This window comes from Pelophylax lessonae, assembly GCF_965119305.1.
Source record: "Pelophylax lessonae genome assembly, chromosome: 10".
NCBI classification, from domain to species: Eukaryota; Metazoa; Chordata; class Amphibia; order Anura; family Ranidae; genus Pelophylax; species Pelophylax lessonae.
Genome location: NC_138777.1, coordinates 152334339 through 152352648, shown reverse-complemented (window position 1 = coordinate 152352648; position 18310 = coordinate 152334339).

Below are 18310 nucleotides of genomic sequence, written 5' to 3'. Positions count from 1 at the left end.
TGTACATTCCTGTACTTCACTGTATGATTATGTCGTGGTTTGTATACGCAACCTTATTCACGGTGCATACTGTTGCTGTTTACCTTGCTTTTCTTTCTGATGCATTTTGTACTGCCTAAAATGATGTTCACTTGTTATGTCTCACCATTTTTACCTCAATAAAATGTTTTGGGAAAAAAAAAAAGAGGTGAGAAGGGGCACCCCTGCCGTGTCCCATTACGAATCCTAAATGAGGTAGATAACAAACCATTAATTCGAATCCTTGCAGAAGGAGAGGAGTACAAAGCCATGATCCTTGATATCATATGAGATCCCAACCCAATCTGTTGCAAAGTCAATCAGAGAAATTTCCAATCTACCCGATCAAACGCCTTTTCGGCATCCACCGTAAGAAGGCACATTGGAATATTGCGGGAACGCGCATAATCCATCAGAAGTAGAGTCTTTAAAGTGATATCTCTTACCTCCCGACCCCCAACAAACCCCACCTGATCCAAATGGATCAACTCAGGCATTACCAACTGCAGCCTATTTGCTAAAACTCTGGCATAGATTTTAAGATCCACCCCAATCAAAGATATGGGGCGATAATTTGTACAGAAAGATGGGTCTTTGTCGGGTTTTGGGATTAGAGATATGTGAGCCTCCAACGTTTGAGGCGCAAACAAAACGTCTTCTGACAGAGAATTAAACATTTTAGTCATGAAGGGAGCAAGAAGAGAAGAAAAAGCTTTAAAAGATTTAGGGGTAAAACCGTCTGGGCCTGGACTTTTCCCTGAAGGAGTGGTCGAGATCGCTCTCGCCACCTCTTCTACTGTAATAGGCGAATCAAGTTCTTCCACTACATCTCCTTCTAAGCTCGGAAGAGCGGTCTTCATAATATAAGAAAGTTTGTCTGCTTCCAAAAGGGCATACTGATCTGAAGTCAGTGTTGACGAAATATTATATAAAGAGTGGTAAAATTCTTTAAACGTTTGCCCGATATTATTAGGGGAGAATACTAATTCTCCAGTAGCATCACGGATATGAGTTATAAAAGTAGATGGAGACCTAGGATGCAGAGTCCTAGCTAAGTACTTTCCACACTTATCTATTGATGCAAAGCTATTTTATCAGAATATCTGCGGGCAGATGTCTCATACAGCTCTCTAAGATGTAGACGAGCCGTCGATACATCAGCCAACGATTGCATTGTGGGCGCTTTTTTATGTTCCGTTTCCAGAATACGGAGGCCTGTAACTGCGGCCTCTCTGGAAAGCCACGGAGAACAGCCTTAAGCGCCTCCCATTGAATGGGGAGATAAGTCTCATCAGAAAAATGGTCACTATAAAAATTAGTAATAGTCTCCTCAATCAGATTTATACATTCTGAATTCATCAATAAAGTGTCATTTAAGCGCCAGGTCCATTCTCGTGTCGGTGAAGCCGGTAGGAGAAATGTTAAATATATTGGAGAGTGATCAGACCATACCAAAGAGTCTATATCACATATAGGGGACCAGTCTAAACAGCTATGATCCACAAAAAAATAATCTATGCGACTAGAAGTTTGGTGAACTGATGAAAAATATGTATAATCCCGAGTTTTTGGATGCAGGATCCGCCAAACATCTATCAAGTGCAGATTAAATAGAGCCCGCTTAAAAGCCCTTAGTTTAGTGAAGGAAATTGCGGATCTCGAAGCCGATGAATCTAACAGGGGTTCCAGCAGGATGTTAAAGTCCCCCCCCCATAGAATTTTCCCTTCTGCAAAATTGGACAGAAGCTCTAAAAACTTCAGAGCTGTTGTTACCTGATCCACATTAGGCAGGTAAAAATTTGCTACTGTAAATTTAGTCTCCCAAAGTAAGAATTTTATAAACACATACCTTCCTTGTGGGTCAGATACCTGGTCTATCACCTCAATAGGTAGCGATTTATGAATTGCAATAGATACTCCTTTTGACTTCTGGAATGGATTGGTACTATGAAACCACCTGTTAAAATATTTATTGGAGCATGAGGGTACAGAGTCAGCCCGAAAATGTGTTTCCTGTAATAGTAGTAAGTTTACTTGATTTTTATGCATTTGATACAAAATTTGCCCCCTTTTAGAGGCCCTATTTATTCCATTGACGTTATAAGACCCCAGCTACAGCCGGGTCCGAGAGAGGTTTGTAGGTATCATAGCAGAGTGCGTAAAAAAAAAAAAAAAGCGCAGTAAAAAACAGGGAAAGGCACTCCAAGATAGGAGTCCAACAAAACTATAGTGTGGGCTTAAAGAGGAAGTAAAGTCAAAAAAAAAAACCGAGAAAAAAAAGCCCTGTAAAGAGAAAGGCATAATGAGCTAGTATGCATCGCATACTAGCTCATTATGTAGTACTTACCTTAAAACTAAGCCCCCGCCGTGCCGCCACCTCAGCTACAGGACGGCGACATGTCCTGCCGTCCCGCTTCCGGGTTCGCGTCCTCCGGCCATCTGATTGGCCGGAAGGCGCGATTACATCACTCCCGCGCATGCGCGCGGGAGCCGCCGTTCACGGCACTGAGCTCTGAAGGAACGGCACGGGTGGCCGTTCCCTCAGAGCGCCTGCGCCGATGACGTCATCGGCAGTTTGCGCTGTAAATATCTCCTAAACGGTGCAAGTTTGGGAGATATTTATAGCACCTATAGGTAAGCCTTAATATAGGCTTACCTATAGGTAAAAGTTATACAAGAGGGTTTACAACCTCTTTAACAGACTAAGCACAACACTACGTGAATATCACGTCGAAGGCACTAACTGTGCCTAGCCTAATTTTGAAAAAAAAATATAGGAAGGGGGCAGTTCTAAGCCAGATCGGGGAAGACGGAGGAGAACACCCTGTCGCGTACCTGAGTAGAAAATTGTTACCCAGAGACGTGGCAGTGGAAAAGGAGTGTTTAGCCCTGGTCTGGGCTCTAAAGAAACTTACACCATATCTGTATGGCCAAGAATTTACCCTTATTACAGATCATAATCCCTTGGTATGGTTGAACTGAGTGGCTGGAGATAATGGACGCTTGTTGAGATGGAGCCTAGCACTACAACCATACAATTTCTCCATCCAATACCGCCCTGGCAAGTTGAATGGGAACGCGGACGGACTGTCCAGGCAAACAGAAATTTTACCCTGACAGTCGGTCGGACAGCCCCAAGTTGACCCGAAAAGGATCAATCCGGGTCTGCCGGAGTGTTCCACAAAAGGGGAGCAGTGTAACAGACCCTTACCTTTAACAGAGAATATTTGTGCTTACCTGGTTCATGTGTGTGAAGGATTTCCGTTATTTACACTCCCTGCTATCATATCTCTCTTTGCACTGTGAGCCCCAGGAAGTGACTCCTTATATGGACATTCCATGAAGTCAAGGTATGGCCAGCCTAGAGGCGAAATGTGTGCTGATTAACGAGGCGCTTTTGTCTACATTATGTTGATTTGGGCTGAGGCAGCTTTTGTTAAGTGTGGTAATGACCTTACCTATTTGTCTGGGTGGATGTCAGGCCATTGTTTAAGTAGTGTCTGATATACTCCCTAGGTGTATAAAAGCCTGTATTCTGGTTTCAATAAAGTGTTGTTTTCCTTGACCCTTCAAAACGTAGCTTCGTCTCGTTCCTGGAGGGGGATTTTCCAGCATTATTACCCGGTCGTTCAACAGCTGAACCCGACTCTCCTCTTGGATCCTATGGTTGGGATTCTACTACTCCATTACTACACAGGGACTTGCCAGGAAAAAAGGACGTCCCCAACGGCTGATACCCTCTCACCACCTGGATAGCCGTTACATCCGCGAACCGCGAGTTTGCGGCGGGCCCCATTGACTTTAATGGGAGGCGAACTTTAAAAACCTTTAGGTCATATTTTCAGCCACAAAAGACATACTAGCTGTGCACAAATAGTCCCAGCACATGGACAATGACATAACAGAAGTATTGCAATTGAAAAAGTTGCCCTAAATTTTTTTTTTTTTTACAGCAAAATAAAAAATATATACTTTTTTCATAAATCAGCCAGAACTGACAGCAGCTTTAAATACATTGTCTTATACATATAGGGTCCATTCACATTGACAGAGCGATTTGAGTTTGACTGCAGCCAATCTCTAACTGCCCCTAAAGCAACCACTGGATACCTGCCCCTATAGTAAAGAGACTGTAATCGACCCTATAACAACTGTGACAGGACGTCAAGTAAATGTGACAGGAAGTCAGGTAAATTTGTGAGTGTTGTCACAGATTGGAGATACAATTCACCAATTACTATAGGGTGTCGGCTGCAGAAGCCAGCAGAAATGTCTAAAGACGTTGAACAGACTTCAGCTGTTCAGAATGAGGAAGTTAAGGCCTCTATAATTTGTCCAAAGGAAGTCTATGGAGTGCTGCCTCCGGAAGCTGTCTCCTTTTGCCGTGTGGGCTGGGAGAGGAGGACAGTCAGACGTGTGCCCCTGAAAGCTGTGTGAGCGTGGGGAAGACCTCCGGAAGCTATGTGAAGCTGAGGAGGATAAAAAAGACTGAAGACTTCTCAAGGTGAGAAAATGAACTATTTCTATGTGGAAGAAATAAATGAACTGTTTGCTTTATGAAGAGACAAGCAAAGGGACATGTTCAATTAGAAGAGGAAAAGGGACCTGTTAAATGAACATGTGCTGTGTGAAGAGATAAAACATGGACTATTGAGAGTCTGTTGTACGATCAGCCAAGTCTGCCCAACAGTAGGTTGGGGACAGACTTTTAGGTAGGTTCCAGTGTGAGAAGAAAGCCACTGAGCTAATCCCTCACATATGGTGGAGGTATGCATTGGGCAGAAGCAGAGATCCCTGCAAAGAAGTGCATATGTTCTATGAAGTTTGTCTGGTGCATGAGATTGCACAATCTATGTATGCAGGAGAGAAGATCCTGAAAGAGAGAAAAACGTGTGTTAAAGAGACAGTGGTCTCAAAATTTTTTTGCTGGACTGTGAAAATTTTTTTGTGGAGTTATTGAAGATGGAGCGAATTAAAACGCCTGAAAGATGCAAAGCTAGCTGAAATGAGAGACCGAATTCTATGGATGGAGGGGATGTTACCGCCTGAATGAGCCCCACCCATGCCTGAACAGAATCTGCTAAAGAGAAAGGTTGTTGTCCCTAGCAACACTGAGGCAAATGCAGCTCAACAGCAGGCAAATGCGGATTTTCAGCGGAGCTTTGCAGTTCAACAAAAGGCTCACCAAGAGAGCATGGCAGGCTGGAAACAGAGACGCCAGCGGCCAATGGAGGCCATCGGTTTGGAGGAAACCGAATATGTGTGCAGGGCTGAGTTGGATGCCTTGAAACGAAAAATGGAAGAAAAGGAACGAGCCCTGGAGTTGCTTAGGATGGAGCATATAAACGTGCAGGCTCAGGTGGTACAGTGGGAAGAATCCACTGTTCTTCTTTTTTCCGAGTTACAAAAATGTGGAGAGACTATAATGGAGAAAGATACCATCCTTATGGAGAAGGAAATTGAAATTCAGACTTTGCAGGAGCAAAGTATGAGTGATATGTTGGAATTGCGTAATCAGCTGGAAAAAAGTCTTCAGTCTTTGGAAGCTACAAAAATAGACCTGCAGGAGGCGCAGGAACAGAATGTCGCTCTGAAAACGACATTGTCTCTCAGCGACAAGGAGAAAAATGACAGAGAGGCTAAATTACTGAGTACTGTGTATGAGCTCACCACTTTGAGAAATGTGGTAGATGAATTACGTACGGACTGTGAAAGTTGGAAAGATGAAGCCCAACGTGCCCAGCAGCAGTTAAAGGAGAAAGAAGCCTGTGTGGCAGAATTACAGTCTCATTCCCAGAAACTAGCCAATGAGGTGAAGGCTCTTATGCAGGGAAAAGGAGATTCTGAACACAAGAGAAGAAAAATAGAGGCACAGCTGCAGGAATCGCAAGTCAAGGTGTCAGAAGGTGACCGAGTGTGTGCTAAGCTGTCAGAGGAGGAAAACCGACTGCAGGTTGAGATGGACAATGTTACAAATCAGCTTTCTCAAGCAGACAGAAAATCTTGCCAAGGATTTCTCTGTCTTGGAATCGCAGCTGCAAGACACTCAGGAACTCTTACAGGAAGAGAGGTGTCAAAGGCTGAATTTTAGCACAAAGCTCAAACAAATGGAAGATGAGAAAAATGGCTTCCTGAAACCATTAAAAGAAGAGGAGGAAGCAAGGAAAAATCTATCAGAGCAAGTCACAACATTGCAAGCTCAGATAGCGGATATGAAAAAACGCATGGAAGAAAGCGTTGGTTCATTAGAAAATGTTGAAAATGTGAAAAAGAAGTTGGATCAGATGCTTGCTGAGGAGAAGACTGTGTCTGCAAAATATGCAGAAGAACGCGACCGTGCAGAAGCGGAGGCGCGTGATAAAGAGAGCAAAGCCCTGTTCTTGGCTCGCTCCTTGGAGGAAGCTCTAGAGGCTAAGGCTGAACTAGAGAGAGTTAACAAACAGCTGTGTACAGAGATGGAAGATTTGGTCAGCTCCAAAGATGATGTTGAGAAAAGCGTTCAGGAGCTAGAAAAGTCTAAGCGAGCCTTAGAACAGCAAGTAGAAGAGATGAAGACTCAGTTGCAGGAATTTGAAGAGGAATTTCAAGCAACAGAGGATCTGTCCCAAAGAGGGGATAGTGTGCCTGATGCAGTTTATAAAAGGATCAGTGTTTTGGGGTCTGTCCTGAGTGAGCATCAGAAATTTGACATGTTGTTGACTCACCCCTTTAGAATAAACTGTTCCTTCAAAAACTTCAAGCATTGGAAAATGTACCATTAGAGCTTCAGCAAACAAAGGAGCTGTGTAAGAAATGGGATGATTTCTCAGTTCAGGCTGAAAACCTGGTGGAGAAAACTAAAGCACAGGATATAAAACTTGGAGAAAAAAGCAAACACCACCTAGTGGAGAAAACTAAGGCTGTTGGTGAAAACGTGAAGCAAATGAATTTCAAGTGCCTTTCAGGGAATATTTCCAAAATGGAACTGGTGAAAGATAGGTGGCAGAAGTTTGATCGTGTTCTTGAGATACATTCCATGTGGAGTTCAGATAAAGAAAAAGAACCAGGTGACCTTGAGCGGTCAAATAGTTCAGCAGAAAGGGCGTTGAAGAAACCTGTAATAGACTGTGTTGTTGCCTTTGACCCATATGTTGGTGGAAGGAAAGTTGATGATGTTCTGGTTGGCTACTTCGGTGAAGAGTTTGGCAAGAAATATAAACTGGATATCAAATCAAATAGTAGGCCTTTACTGCGACTCGCTCAGGAGGGCGAAAAGCTTAAGAAGTTGATGAGTGCAAGTGCTTCAGAGCTGCCTCTAAGTATGAAATGTTTGGTGAATGAAATTGATGTCTCTGGAAAAAGGAACAGGGGTCACTTTGAAGAAATGTGTGACAGCCTATGCTCTGCATAGCATCTTAGAGCAAGCCAAACTCAAGAAGGAAGATCATTCCCTTTTACAACAAAAAGTCAATGATTGTTTACAGCTGTATGGAGAGGCAATTCAAGTCACAGAGGGACGTCAAGAGTCCCTGTCCAAATTAGGAGAATTCTTAAGAATACATGCAGACTCTCTAGGGGTCCTGCAAACCTTAAAAGAAAGAGTAGTGGGAACAGTCAGCGTGGATAAAGACAAAACGGGTCCACCAGAAAAAGTACAGATATTACTTGGAACAAAGCTAAGTGAAGCAGAGGTTCTCAAAGTTTTGTGGAAATCATTTATTGAGTGCAGAGAAAGGCGGCTCAAGACTGTTGAAGACATTAAGACTAGCACAATTGAGTTGCCTATGGATCACGGTCCTCCATGGCGGATAGGACAGATGGGTATGCAGGACAAACTTGAGAAGGAGCTAAATGATGCCAAAAATGCAGTTGAGGAATATGTATATGAGAAATCTGTCAATGAAGATGACAGAAACAGTTTCATCCTGAAGCTTGAAGATACAGAGAATTGGCTATATGAAGATGGAGAGGATGAGCCAAAACAAGTGTATATCGACAAGCTAACGGACTTAAAGAAAGAGCAGTGCCAGACACATGCGTGCCTGGAAAACTGTGTCCCAACCCCAGGGTTGAGACAAAGGGGGGGGGAATATGTGACAGGACGTCAAGTAAATGTGACAGGAAGTCAGGTAAATCTGTGAGTGTTGTCACAGATTGGAGATACAATTCACCAATTACTATAGGGTGTCGCCTGCAGAAGCCAGCAGAAATGTCTAAAGACGTTGAACAGACTTAAGCTGTTCAGAATGAGGAAGTTAATGCCTCTATAATTTGTCCAAAGGAAGTCTATGGAGTGCTGCCTCCGGAAGCTGTCTCCTGTTGCCGTGTGGGCTGGGAGAGGAGGACAGTCAGACGTGTGCCCCTGAAAGCTGTGTGAGCGTGGGGAAGACCTCCGGAAGCTATGTGAAGCTGAGGAGGATAAAAAAGACTGAAGACTTCTCAAGGTGAGAAAATGAACTATTTCTATGTGGAAGAAATAAATGAACTGTTTGCTTTATGAAGAGACAAGCAAAGGGACATGTTCAATGAGAAGAGGAAAAGGGACCTATTAAATGAACATGTGCTGTGTGAAGAGATAAAACATGGACTATTGAGAGTCTGCTGTACGATCAGCCAAGTCTGCCCAACAGTAGGTTGGGGACAGACTCTTAGGTAGGTTCCAGTGTGAGAAGGTAGCCGCATACAAAGGCAAGGATTTATTTTGGTGTTTTATTTTATTTTGCTATTTTTGACGCTTGCAGTCTGGTGAAGAAAATTGCATTAATAAACCAAACTGTTGTTTGCAACCACTTCTCGGAGATCTTCTTGTGAAAACGCACCCCCCAAGGGGTCATCCACGCCTACCACTAATCCCTCACACAACATTGGCACATTTTAAATTACTTTTGTGGACATTGACAAAGCGATTTCTGTGTGACTGCAGCCAATCTCTAACTGCCCCTAAAGCAACCACAGGATACCTGGCCCTATAGTAAAGAGACTGTAATAGGCCCTATAGTAAAGAGACTGTAATAGACCCTAAAACGACATTGGAGCATTTTAAATGACTTTGGTGGACATTGACAAAGCGATTTGTGTGTGATTGCAGCCGATCTCTAGCTGCCCCTAAAGCAACCACAGGATACCTCTCCCTAAGCTCTAAAGATACTAGACCTATACCGAAATACCAGCCCTGAAAAGGACTTTTGTGGATCTTCACAACACTATATGTGTCTAGCAAACCCTCCCTGACGAGCACAGCAGACCTCTCCCTACACTGGCAGAAAACGGAATGTGAAATGGCCGACAGATCGGGTCTATTTATAGGGTAGGGGGACTGTCCATGTGCTGGAATGTTTCACTTGGCTGTCCCGTTCCACCTGACGGCTGTGTCACGGGTCAAAGTTCTCCCCAATGTAAACAAATATGGCCGCCGCGAACGACGCCATGTGTCCAAAAATTTGACGGGTAGCGAACAAGCAAAATTTGCCGCAAACCGACCGCCGGGTGAACCGCAAGGCCATCTCCATTAGAGATAGGGTTAGGGATAGGGTTGGGTTTAAGGTTATGGTTGGGGTTAGGGATAGGGATAGGGTTGGGGTTAGGGTTGGGGATAGGGATAGGTTTGGGGTTAGGGATAGGGTTAGGGTTAGGGATAGGGTTAGGGTTAGGGTTGGGGTTGGGGTTGGGGTTAGGGTTAGGATTAGTGATAGGGTTTGGGTTAGGGTTAGGATTAGGGATTAGGGATGATCGAATGGTTCGGGTCGACCATCGGTTCGACCCGAACATTAGGTGTTCGAAATTCGGCCGAATTCCAAACTTTTTGCGGTAAAAGTTCGGAATTCGGTCACCAGAACTGCCCAAACTGCAATGGGACAGGAAGTGGGCTTTAAAAGCCCGTGATTGGCCCAGAAATGTCAGTAAAAGCCAATGAGGGGGCAGGAGTCTGCTAGGAACGTGATTGGAGTGACTACGGGGACCAAAGGCCAATCAGGAGTGAATACGCCTCCCAGTATATAACATAGCCCCGCCTAACCTCTAGCACTGTAATATAGAGGCTGTGGAAGAGAGTGGAAGCATTTGTGTTACTCCTGCTTTGTTACACAACGTTTACTGCATAGCCGATTGCTTGTAAATCTCCATATCAGCAGAAGAGCAGTTAGCTTACAGACAGATTGTCAGTGTAGTTAGAAATACAGCGATTGTGCTGTTTGAGTCAGAAAAAAAAAAATTTAAAGGGACAGTGTCAGTTAGAAATTATCTTCTGCTGTATGGAGCTGTTCTTTTAGTGTGAAGAAAGGGATATGCAGTTTAGTTAGGGTACTACATACCACTATAGTCAGATTCAATAATCTAGTTTTTGTAGGGATACTTTTAAGTGTCAAGGTTCCGTCTAGTGAGCATGTTGCACTGCTGATATATCTACAGCAGGTATAGGTGCTTGCTAGTCAGCTATTGTGCAAAATACATTGCAGCGCTACACACATCTGCTGTATTTTGCGACAACTTTGGGTCGCATAGCAGTGTGCGTTTTGCAGGTGAATTTCACCGGGCAGAGTTGCCAAAGCCTCAGTGACAAGTTACGCCCGTGCAAAAGGCTTTGCTACTCTGCGTCACACACATCTGCTGTATTTAGCGACAACTTTGGGTCGCATAGCAGTGTGCGTTTTGCAGGTGAATTTCAATGCACAGAGATGCCAAAGTCTCAGTGACAAGTTAACGCCTGTGCAAAAGGCTTTGCTACTCTGCGTCACACACATCTGCTGTATTTAGCGCCAACTTTGGGTCGCATAGCAGTGTGCGTTTTGCAGGTGAATTTCACCGCGCAGAGTTGCCAAAGCCTCAGTGATAACTATGTCAGGTAGACCAAGGAAAGGCATACATGGCCCTGCTGCGGAAAGGGGCACAGCTTCTAGGGTGTCTAGAGGCAAGGGTGGACATGGTGGTCAGTCCTCAGCTAGGCCACCATTGTGATTGTTCTCCCGCAGTGGCCAAGCTATACGTCCACAGTACGTACAGGAGGTGGTGGACTATATTACCAAACCCTCATCATCTTCATCATCAGCAACTACAGTGACCTAGGCAGAGAAAAGTGGTCAGTCTTCTGCAGTTGGCAGACCAAATAAAGATGAGTCCATGTCCACCTCAAGTCCTTCCTTAGACCCAACTTCAGACATGGCAGAGGAGTCAGCTGAGCTGTTTGACCACAGTGTCGGCCATCTACTCCAGCCTGATGCTCAGTCCTTTATGGAGTCTGATGTTGGGTCTGAGGTTCAGGAGGAGGCAGAGCAAGCAAGAGGGGAGAGCAGATGGCCCACTCCATCTAAGGCCGCACCTGTTGTCTCCCGGGCCACGCCTGATGCTCAGTCCTTTATGGAGTCTGATGTTGGGTCTGAGGTTCAGGAGGAGGCAGAGCAAGCAAGAGGAGAGAGCAGATGGCCCACTCCATCTAAGGCCGCACCTGTTGTCTCCCGGGCCACGCCTGATGCTCAGTCCTTTATGGAGTCTGATGTTGGGTCTGAGGTTGAGGAGGAGGCAGAGCAAGCAAGAGGGGAGAACAGACGGCCCACTCCATCTAAAGCCGCACCTGTTGTCTCCCGGGCCACTATACAAACCTCTTCTTGCTGGGCCTTTTTTGAGACATCTCATGCAGATCGAACAGTTGCGATCTGCAAGATTTGTCATAAGGGAATAAAACGTGGCAAAAATGTCAACCACTTGGGTACAAGCTGCCTAACCAGGCATTTGACAACCCACCACTTGGCCCGTTGGCAGGAGCATTTGAAGAACCCGCAAAAGGGCCAAAGATCGGTCAGTCGGCCTCCTAGTCCTCCTCGCGCTCCTCCTCGTGCTCCACCTGCACATCAGTCTGTCCCAGCTATAGTCACCTGTTGGCAGCCTCCACTGACAGGGATAATGATATAGCACGCAGTGTCGCATCTACCTCCAGCACACCACCAGCTGTAACATCTAGATGGCAAATTTCGATTCCACACATGCTGGAACGAAAAAAAAAAGTATACTCCCCGCCACCCACATGCCCAGCATCTAAACAGTAGTTTGGCAAAACTACTGGCTCTGCAACTCTTACCATTTAACCTGGTAGAGTCTGCTCCCTTTCGCGACTTTGCAAATTGTGCAGTTCCACAGTGGCAGGTGCCAAGTCGGCATTACTTTACCCGTAAGGCCCTGCCATCCCTATACCAACATGTGGAAGGCAATGTAGTGTCGTCCCTGGCCAAGTCAGTCAGCCGTAAGATACACCTGACGGCTGACACTTGGTCAAGCAAACATGAACAGGGACGGTACATTTCTGTCACTGCTCATTGGGTGACACTGCTTGCCAGCGGAAGGGATTGTAGCCAGAGCTCGGTGCTGCAGCCAGTATTGCCCCATGTCTGCAAACAGCTGGTGGTGTCACTGATCCGGGTAGATCGATCACTTCTACCCCCTCCTGCTCCTCCTCCTCATCCTCCTCCATGCCCTCCTCTGCAGCATGGTTCTTTGTATATGATGAGGTACCACGTAAGCGTTCAAAGGTCTATTCTATGTCTCAGGCCAAAAGGTGTCACGCAGTGCTGCAGCTTGTGTGTCTAGGGGACAGGCAGCACACTGCCCCTGATATTCTTGGGGCTCTGCAGGCACAGGCCCAGAGGTGGTTTACACCACGTCAGCTGCAGCCAGGAATGGTGGTTACCGATAATGGGTCAAACCTCCTGGCCGCCCTTCGGCAGGGAAAGTTGACCCATGTGCCATGCCTGGCGCATGTCCTGAATCTCGTGGTACAGAGGTTTTTGAACTCGTACCCGGGAATGCAGGATGTGCTAAGGATGGCAAGAAGGGTGTGCAGTCACTTCAAGCGGTCGTACAGTGCCACTGTACGTTTGGCCGAAGTGCAGCGTGAGTTTCACCTGCCGGTACAACGCCTCGTCTGTGACATGCCCACCCGCTGGAACTCCACCTTGGCTATGCTGCAGCGCCTGTACACGCAGCAGAGGGCCCTCAATGAATATCTATGCGAGTACGGCACCAGCACTGGCTCTGCGCGCCTGGGCTTCTTTTCACCACGGCAGCAGCTTTTGATTAAGGATGCATGCGCTGTCCTCTCGCCATTTCTGGAGGCCACAAGGATGGTCAGCCGGGACAGCGCATGCATCAGGGACACCCTACCGGTACTGTTTTTGTTGGAGCACACTCTGCGTGGCATTATAGACAGGGCACTGGAGGAAGAGCATCAGGAGGAAGAGGATGACTTCCTTGTCTCTCAAGGCCCCCTTTATCCTGAGAATCCTGACCCCATTATGCCTAGCTCCCAGAGGCCCGAGCAGGATCCAGGGGTGGAAGAGGAGGAGGAGGACAATTCTTCGGGAACTTTTGCAGGCTTTGAGGAGGAGGAGGAGGAAGACATGCGGCAATCTGCAAGGCTTATTTTGACTCCCTCGGGACACTTTGGAGTAGTACGTGGCTGGGAGGAGGAGGAGCACGTTCAAGATCATGTCATTTTGAGTGACCCTGAGGAGTCAGCTTCTCAGGCCTTTGCAAATGTGTGACGCATGGCAAACATCATGCTTCAGAGCCTGCGAAAGGACCCCAGAATCAAGGCCATTAAAGAGACTGACCACTATTGGTTGGCCACCCTACTTGACCACCGCTACAAGTCAAAAGTCTCTGAGCTTTTCCCATCCACCCCGAGAGTCCACAGGATCAAATCCCTTGAGCACAGTCTCAAGAGGATTCTGGTGAACACGTTCCCCGACTCCCGTAGGGTGCAGGGGCGGGGACAACCTACCATGGACTCTACTGTGGGTCACGAGAGGAGTGTTGGAGAAGGCGTGCGGTTGACGGATGCCTTTCGGTCTTTTTTTAGTCCTCACCGCCCAGGCCTCTCAGCTGCCACATCGCATTGACAGCGTCTGCATCACATGGTGGACGATTACGTCAGGGCACAAAGTGACACAGAGGGCTTTTCATGTGACGAATCTGATCCACTGGCATACTGAGTCTTAAGATTAGACCACTGGCCTGAACTGGCCCAGTATGCCATGGAGTTGTTGGCCTGCCTTGCTTCCAGTGTCCTATCGGAACGGGCATTCAGCGCAGCTGGAGGATTCATCACAGACCATCGAACGAGACTCTCCACCGACTCAGTCGACCGTTTGACATTCATTAAAATGAATCAGTCGTGGATATCAAGCTTTGATGCACCTGATGCAGACCTTGTAGACTAGTCTATCATTGTGATGTGACAGCTGAGCCTCAGTTTAAGCCTGGACCAGGGTGCCACCCTCAAACCCTCCTCTCGTTCTGTTTAGGTTCACAGAACCTCATTCTAGTTTCCACTAGAAAAGATTAATTTTTTTTTTGGCCTTCTGCAACACCAGCTCTTTGGGCTTACGGTGGGGAGGCTCCGCCAACACTAAAAATACCATGTTTGCGCACCTGTTCCACAGGTGCACACCTTCATAATTTTTTGGCCTTCTGCAACACCAGCTCTTTGGGCTTACGGTGGGGAGGCTCCGCCAACACCAAAGATACCATGTTTGCGCACCTGTTCCACAGGTACACATCTTCATAATTTTTACGCCTTCTTCAAATCCAGCTCTTTGAGTTTACGGTGGGGAGGCTCCGCCAACACCCAAAACACAATGTTTGCTCACCTGATCCACAGGTACACATCTTAATTTTTTCGCCTACTTCAACACCAGCTCTTTTGGCATACAGTGGTATGGCTCCGCCAACACCCAAACAACAATTTTTGCGCACCTGTTTCACAGATGCATATCATTGCAATTTTTTTCCTTACAAAGACAATTATTGCCTACATGACCAGCACTTTCATAGGGTTATGGTGTCAAGGCATCGTCGGCACCACCAAAGGCCCAATTTTTAAGCATCCTTTACTTCTATTCAAAGTCAAGAGACAACAGTATTCATCCAAAACATCTCTAATCTTGTTCACTCTGCACTACATTGTGGCCTCTACCCCTAACCCTAACCCTCAAAGTATCCGTGCATATATGTCTGTTTCTTGTGAGAATTCAAGTTAAAGTGCACCAAACACCATTTTACATGAAATAAAGTGCATCTACAGTACATACATCTTTTGACTTCTTGAAAACATTTGGTAATAATAGCCCCATTGTGAAAATACACCTGTTAATTATATCCACATTTAAAGAGACGGCACCTTTTTCCAAAAAAAAACTCTTGTTCCCAGTGCACTGCATTATGTCCCCATCATACACATTGGCAGTGCAGTTTATTAGGAGCAAAAGAAAGACATCGCTAAGCAAAAAAGTCATTTTTGAAGGTTTGGCATGCTACAATTCTGGTTCTGTACATGCTACAGAGCTGAAACTTCACATGCACACTTTTTTAGAGCCCCCAGACACTAAATCCAAAGAAATCTCATTTTTTTTTTCAATAATTTTTTCAATAATCGGCTCTCAATCAAAAACGACAATTTTTAAGAACTTTTTTTTGCCTGATTCATAGTCCCTGGGACATGACCCAGAGCCCTAAGCACTTTTTAGGGGCATCTATTAGGTTTTAGGGCTTCAAAATGGTGTTTTTTGATTCCCAGGGTTCGGGTCCCATTGATTTCAATGGGGTCCGGGAATCCGAACCGAACTTTCGGGAAATTCGGGTGTTCTGGCCGAACCAAACTTTTCAAAAGTTCGATCATCCCTATTAGGGATAGGGGTAGGGTTAGGGTTTCGGTTAAGGGTTAGGATTAGGGTTAGGGATAGGGTTAGGGTTAGGGATAGGGTTAGGGTTAGGGTTGGGTTTATGGTTATGGTTGAGGTTAGGGTTAGGGTTAGGGTTAGGATTAGGGATAGGGTTAGGCATAGGGTTAGGGTTAAGGTTAGGGTTAGGGTTAGGGATAGGGTTGGGGTTAGGGTTAGGGATAGGGTTAGTGATAGGGATAGTGTTAGGGATAGGGTTGGGGTTAGGGATAGGGTTGGGTTTAGGGTTATGGTTGGGGTAAAGGATAGGGTTGGGGTTAGGGTTAGGGATAGGGTTGGGGTTAGGATTAGGGATAGGGTTAGGGTTAGGATTAGGGATAGGGTTAGGGTTAAGGATAGGGTTAGGGTTAGTGATATGGTTAAGGTTAGGGTTAGGGATAGGGTTAGGGTTAGGGATAGGGTTAGGGGTGGGGTAAGGGATAGGGTTGGGGTTAGGGTTAGAATTAGGGATAGAGATTAGGGTTAGAGTTAGGGATAAGGTTAGGGTTAGGGATAGGGTTAGGGAAAGGGTTAGGGATAGGGATAGGGTTAGGGTTAGGGTTAGAGTTAGGGTTAGGGATAGGGTTGCGGTTAGGGAAAGGGTTGGGGTTAGGGATTGGGTTAGGGTTAGGGATAGGGTTAGGATTAGGGATAAGGTTTGGGTTAGGATTAGGGATAGGGTTGGGTTTAGGGTTAGGGTTAGGGATAGGGTTGGGTTTAGGGTTATGGTTGGGGTTAGGGATAGGGTTAGGATTAGGGATAGGGTTAGGGATAGGGTTGGGGTTAGGGTTAGGATTAATGATAGAGTAAGGGTTAGGCATAGGGTTAGGGTTAAGCTTAGGGATAGGGATAGGGTTAGAGTTAGGGTAAAGGTTAGGATTAGGGATAGGGTTCGGGTTAGAGTTCGGGTTAGGATTAGGGATAGGGTTAGAGTTAGGAATAGGGTTAGGGTGAGGGATAGGGTTGGGGTTAAGATTAGGGATAGGGTTAGGGTTAAGGATAGGGTTAGGGATAGGGTTGGGGTTAGGGTTATGGTTAGGATTAGGGATAGAGTTAGGGTTGGGGATAGGGATAGGGTTAGGGTAAGGATTAGGGATAGGGTTGGGGTTAGGGTTATTGTTAGGGATAGGGTTAGGGTTAAGGTTAGGGATAGGGTTAGAGTTAGGATTAGGGATAGGGTTAGCATTATTGATAGGGTTAGGGTTAGGTTAGGGCTAGGGTTAGGGATAGGGTTAGGGTGAAGGACAGGGTTAGGGTTAGGGATAGGGTTGGGGTTAGGGTTAGGGATAGGGTAAGGGTTAGGGATAGGGATGGGGTTAGGGATAGGGTTAGAGATGGGGTTAGGGTTAGGGGTGGGGTTAGGGATAGGGTTAGGGATGGGGTTAGGGTTAGAATTAGGGATAGGGATTAGGATTAGGGTTAGAGTTAGGGATAAGGTTAGGGTTAGGGATAGGGTTAGGGTTAGGGATAGGGTTAGGGAAAGGGTTGGGGGTTTAGGATAGGGTTAGAGTTAGGGTTAGGGATATGGTTGGGTTTAGGGAAAGGGTTGGGGTTAGGGATTGGGTTAGGAATAGGGCTAGGATTAGGGATAAGGTTAGGGTTAGGATTAGGGATAGGGTTAGGGTCAGGGTTAGGGATAGGGTTGGGGTTAGGGTTAGGGATAGGGTTAGTGATAGGGATAGGGATAGTGTTAGGGATAGGGTTGGGGTTAGGGATAGGGTTAGGTTTAGGGTTATGGTTGGGGTAAGGGATAGGGTTAGTGATAGGGAAAGGGTTAGGGATAGGGATAGGGTTGGGGTTAGGGATAGGGTTGGGGTTAGGATTAGGGTTAGTGATATGGTTAAGGTTAGGGTTAGGGATAGGGATAGCGTTAGGGATGGGGTTAGGGTTAGGGTTAGGGGTGGGGTAAGGGATAGGGTTGGGGTTAGGGTTAGAATTAGGGATAGGGATTAGGGTTAGAGTTAGGGTTAGGGATAGGGTTAGGGTTAATGATAGGGTTAGGGTTAGGGAAAGGGTTGGGGGTTAGGGATAGGGTTAGGGTTAGAGTTAGGGTTAGGGATAGGGTTGGGGTTAGGGAAAGGGTTGGGGTTAGGGATTGGGTTAGGGATAGGGTTAGGATTAGGGATAAGGTTTGGGTTAGGATTAGAGATAGGGTTAGGTTTAGGGTAAGGGATAGGGTTGGGTTTAGGGTTATGGTTGGGGTTAGGGATAGGGTTAGGATTAGGGATAGGGTTAGGGATAGGGTTGGGGTTAGGGTTAGGATTAATGATAGAGTAAGGGTTAGGCATAGGGTTAAGGTTAGGGATAGGGCTAGGGTTAGAGTTAGGGTAATGGTTAGGATTAGGGATAGGGTTAGGGTTAGAGTTCGAGTTAGGATTAGGGATAGGGTTAGAGTTAGGGATAGGGTTAGGGTGAGTGATAGGGTTGGGGTTAAGATTAGGGTTAGGGTAAAGGATAGGGTTAGGGATAGGGTTGGGGTTAGGGTTATGGTTAGGATTAGGGATAGGGTTAGGGTTTAGGGTTGGAGATAGGGATAGGGTTAAGGTTAGGGATAGGGTTAGGGTTAGGATTAGGATTAGGGATAGGGTTAGCATTAGGGATAGGGTTAG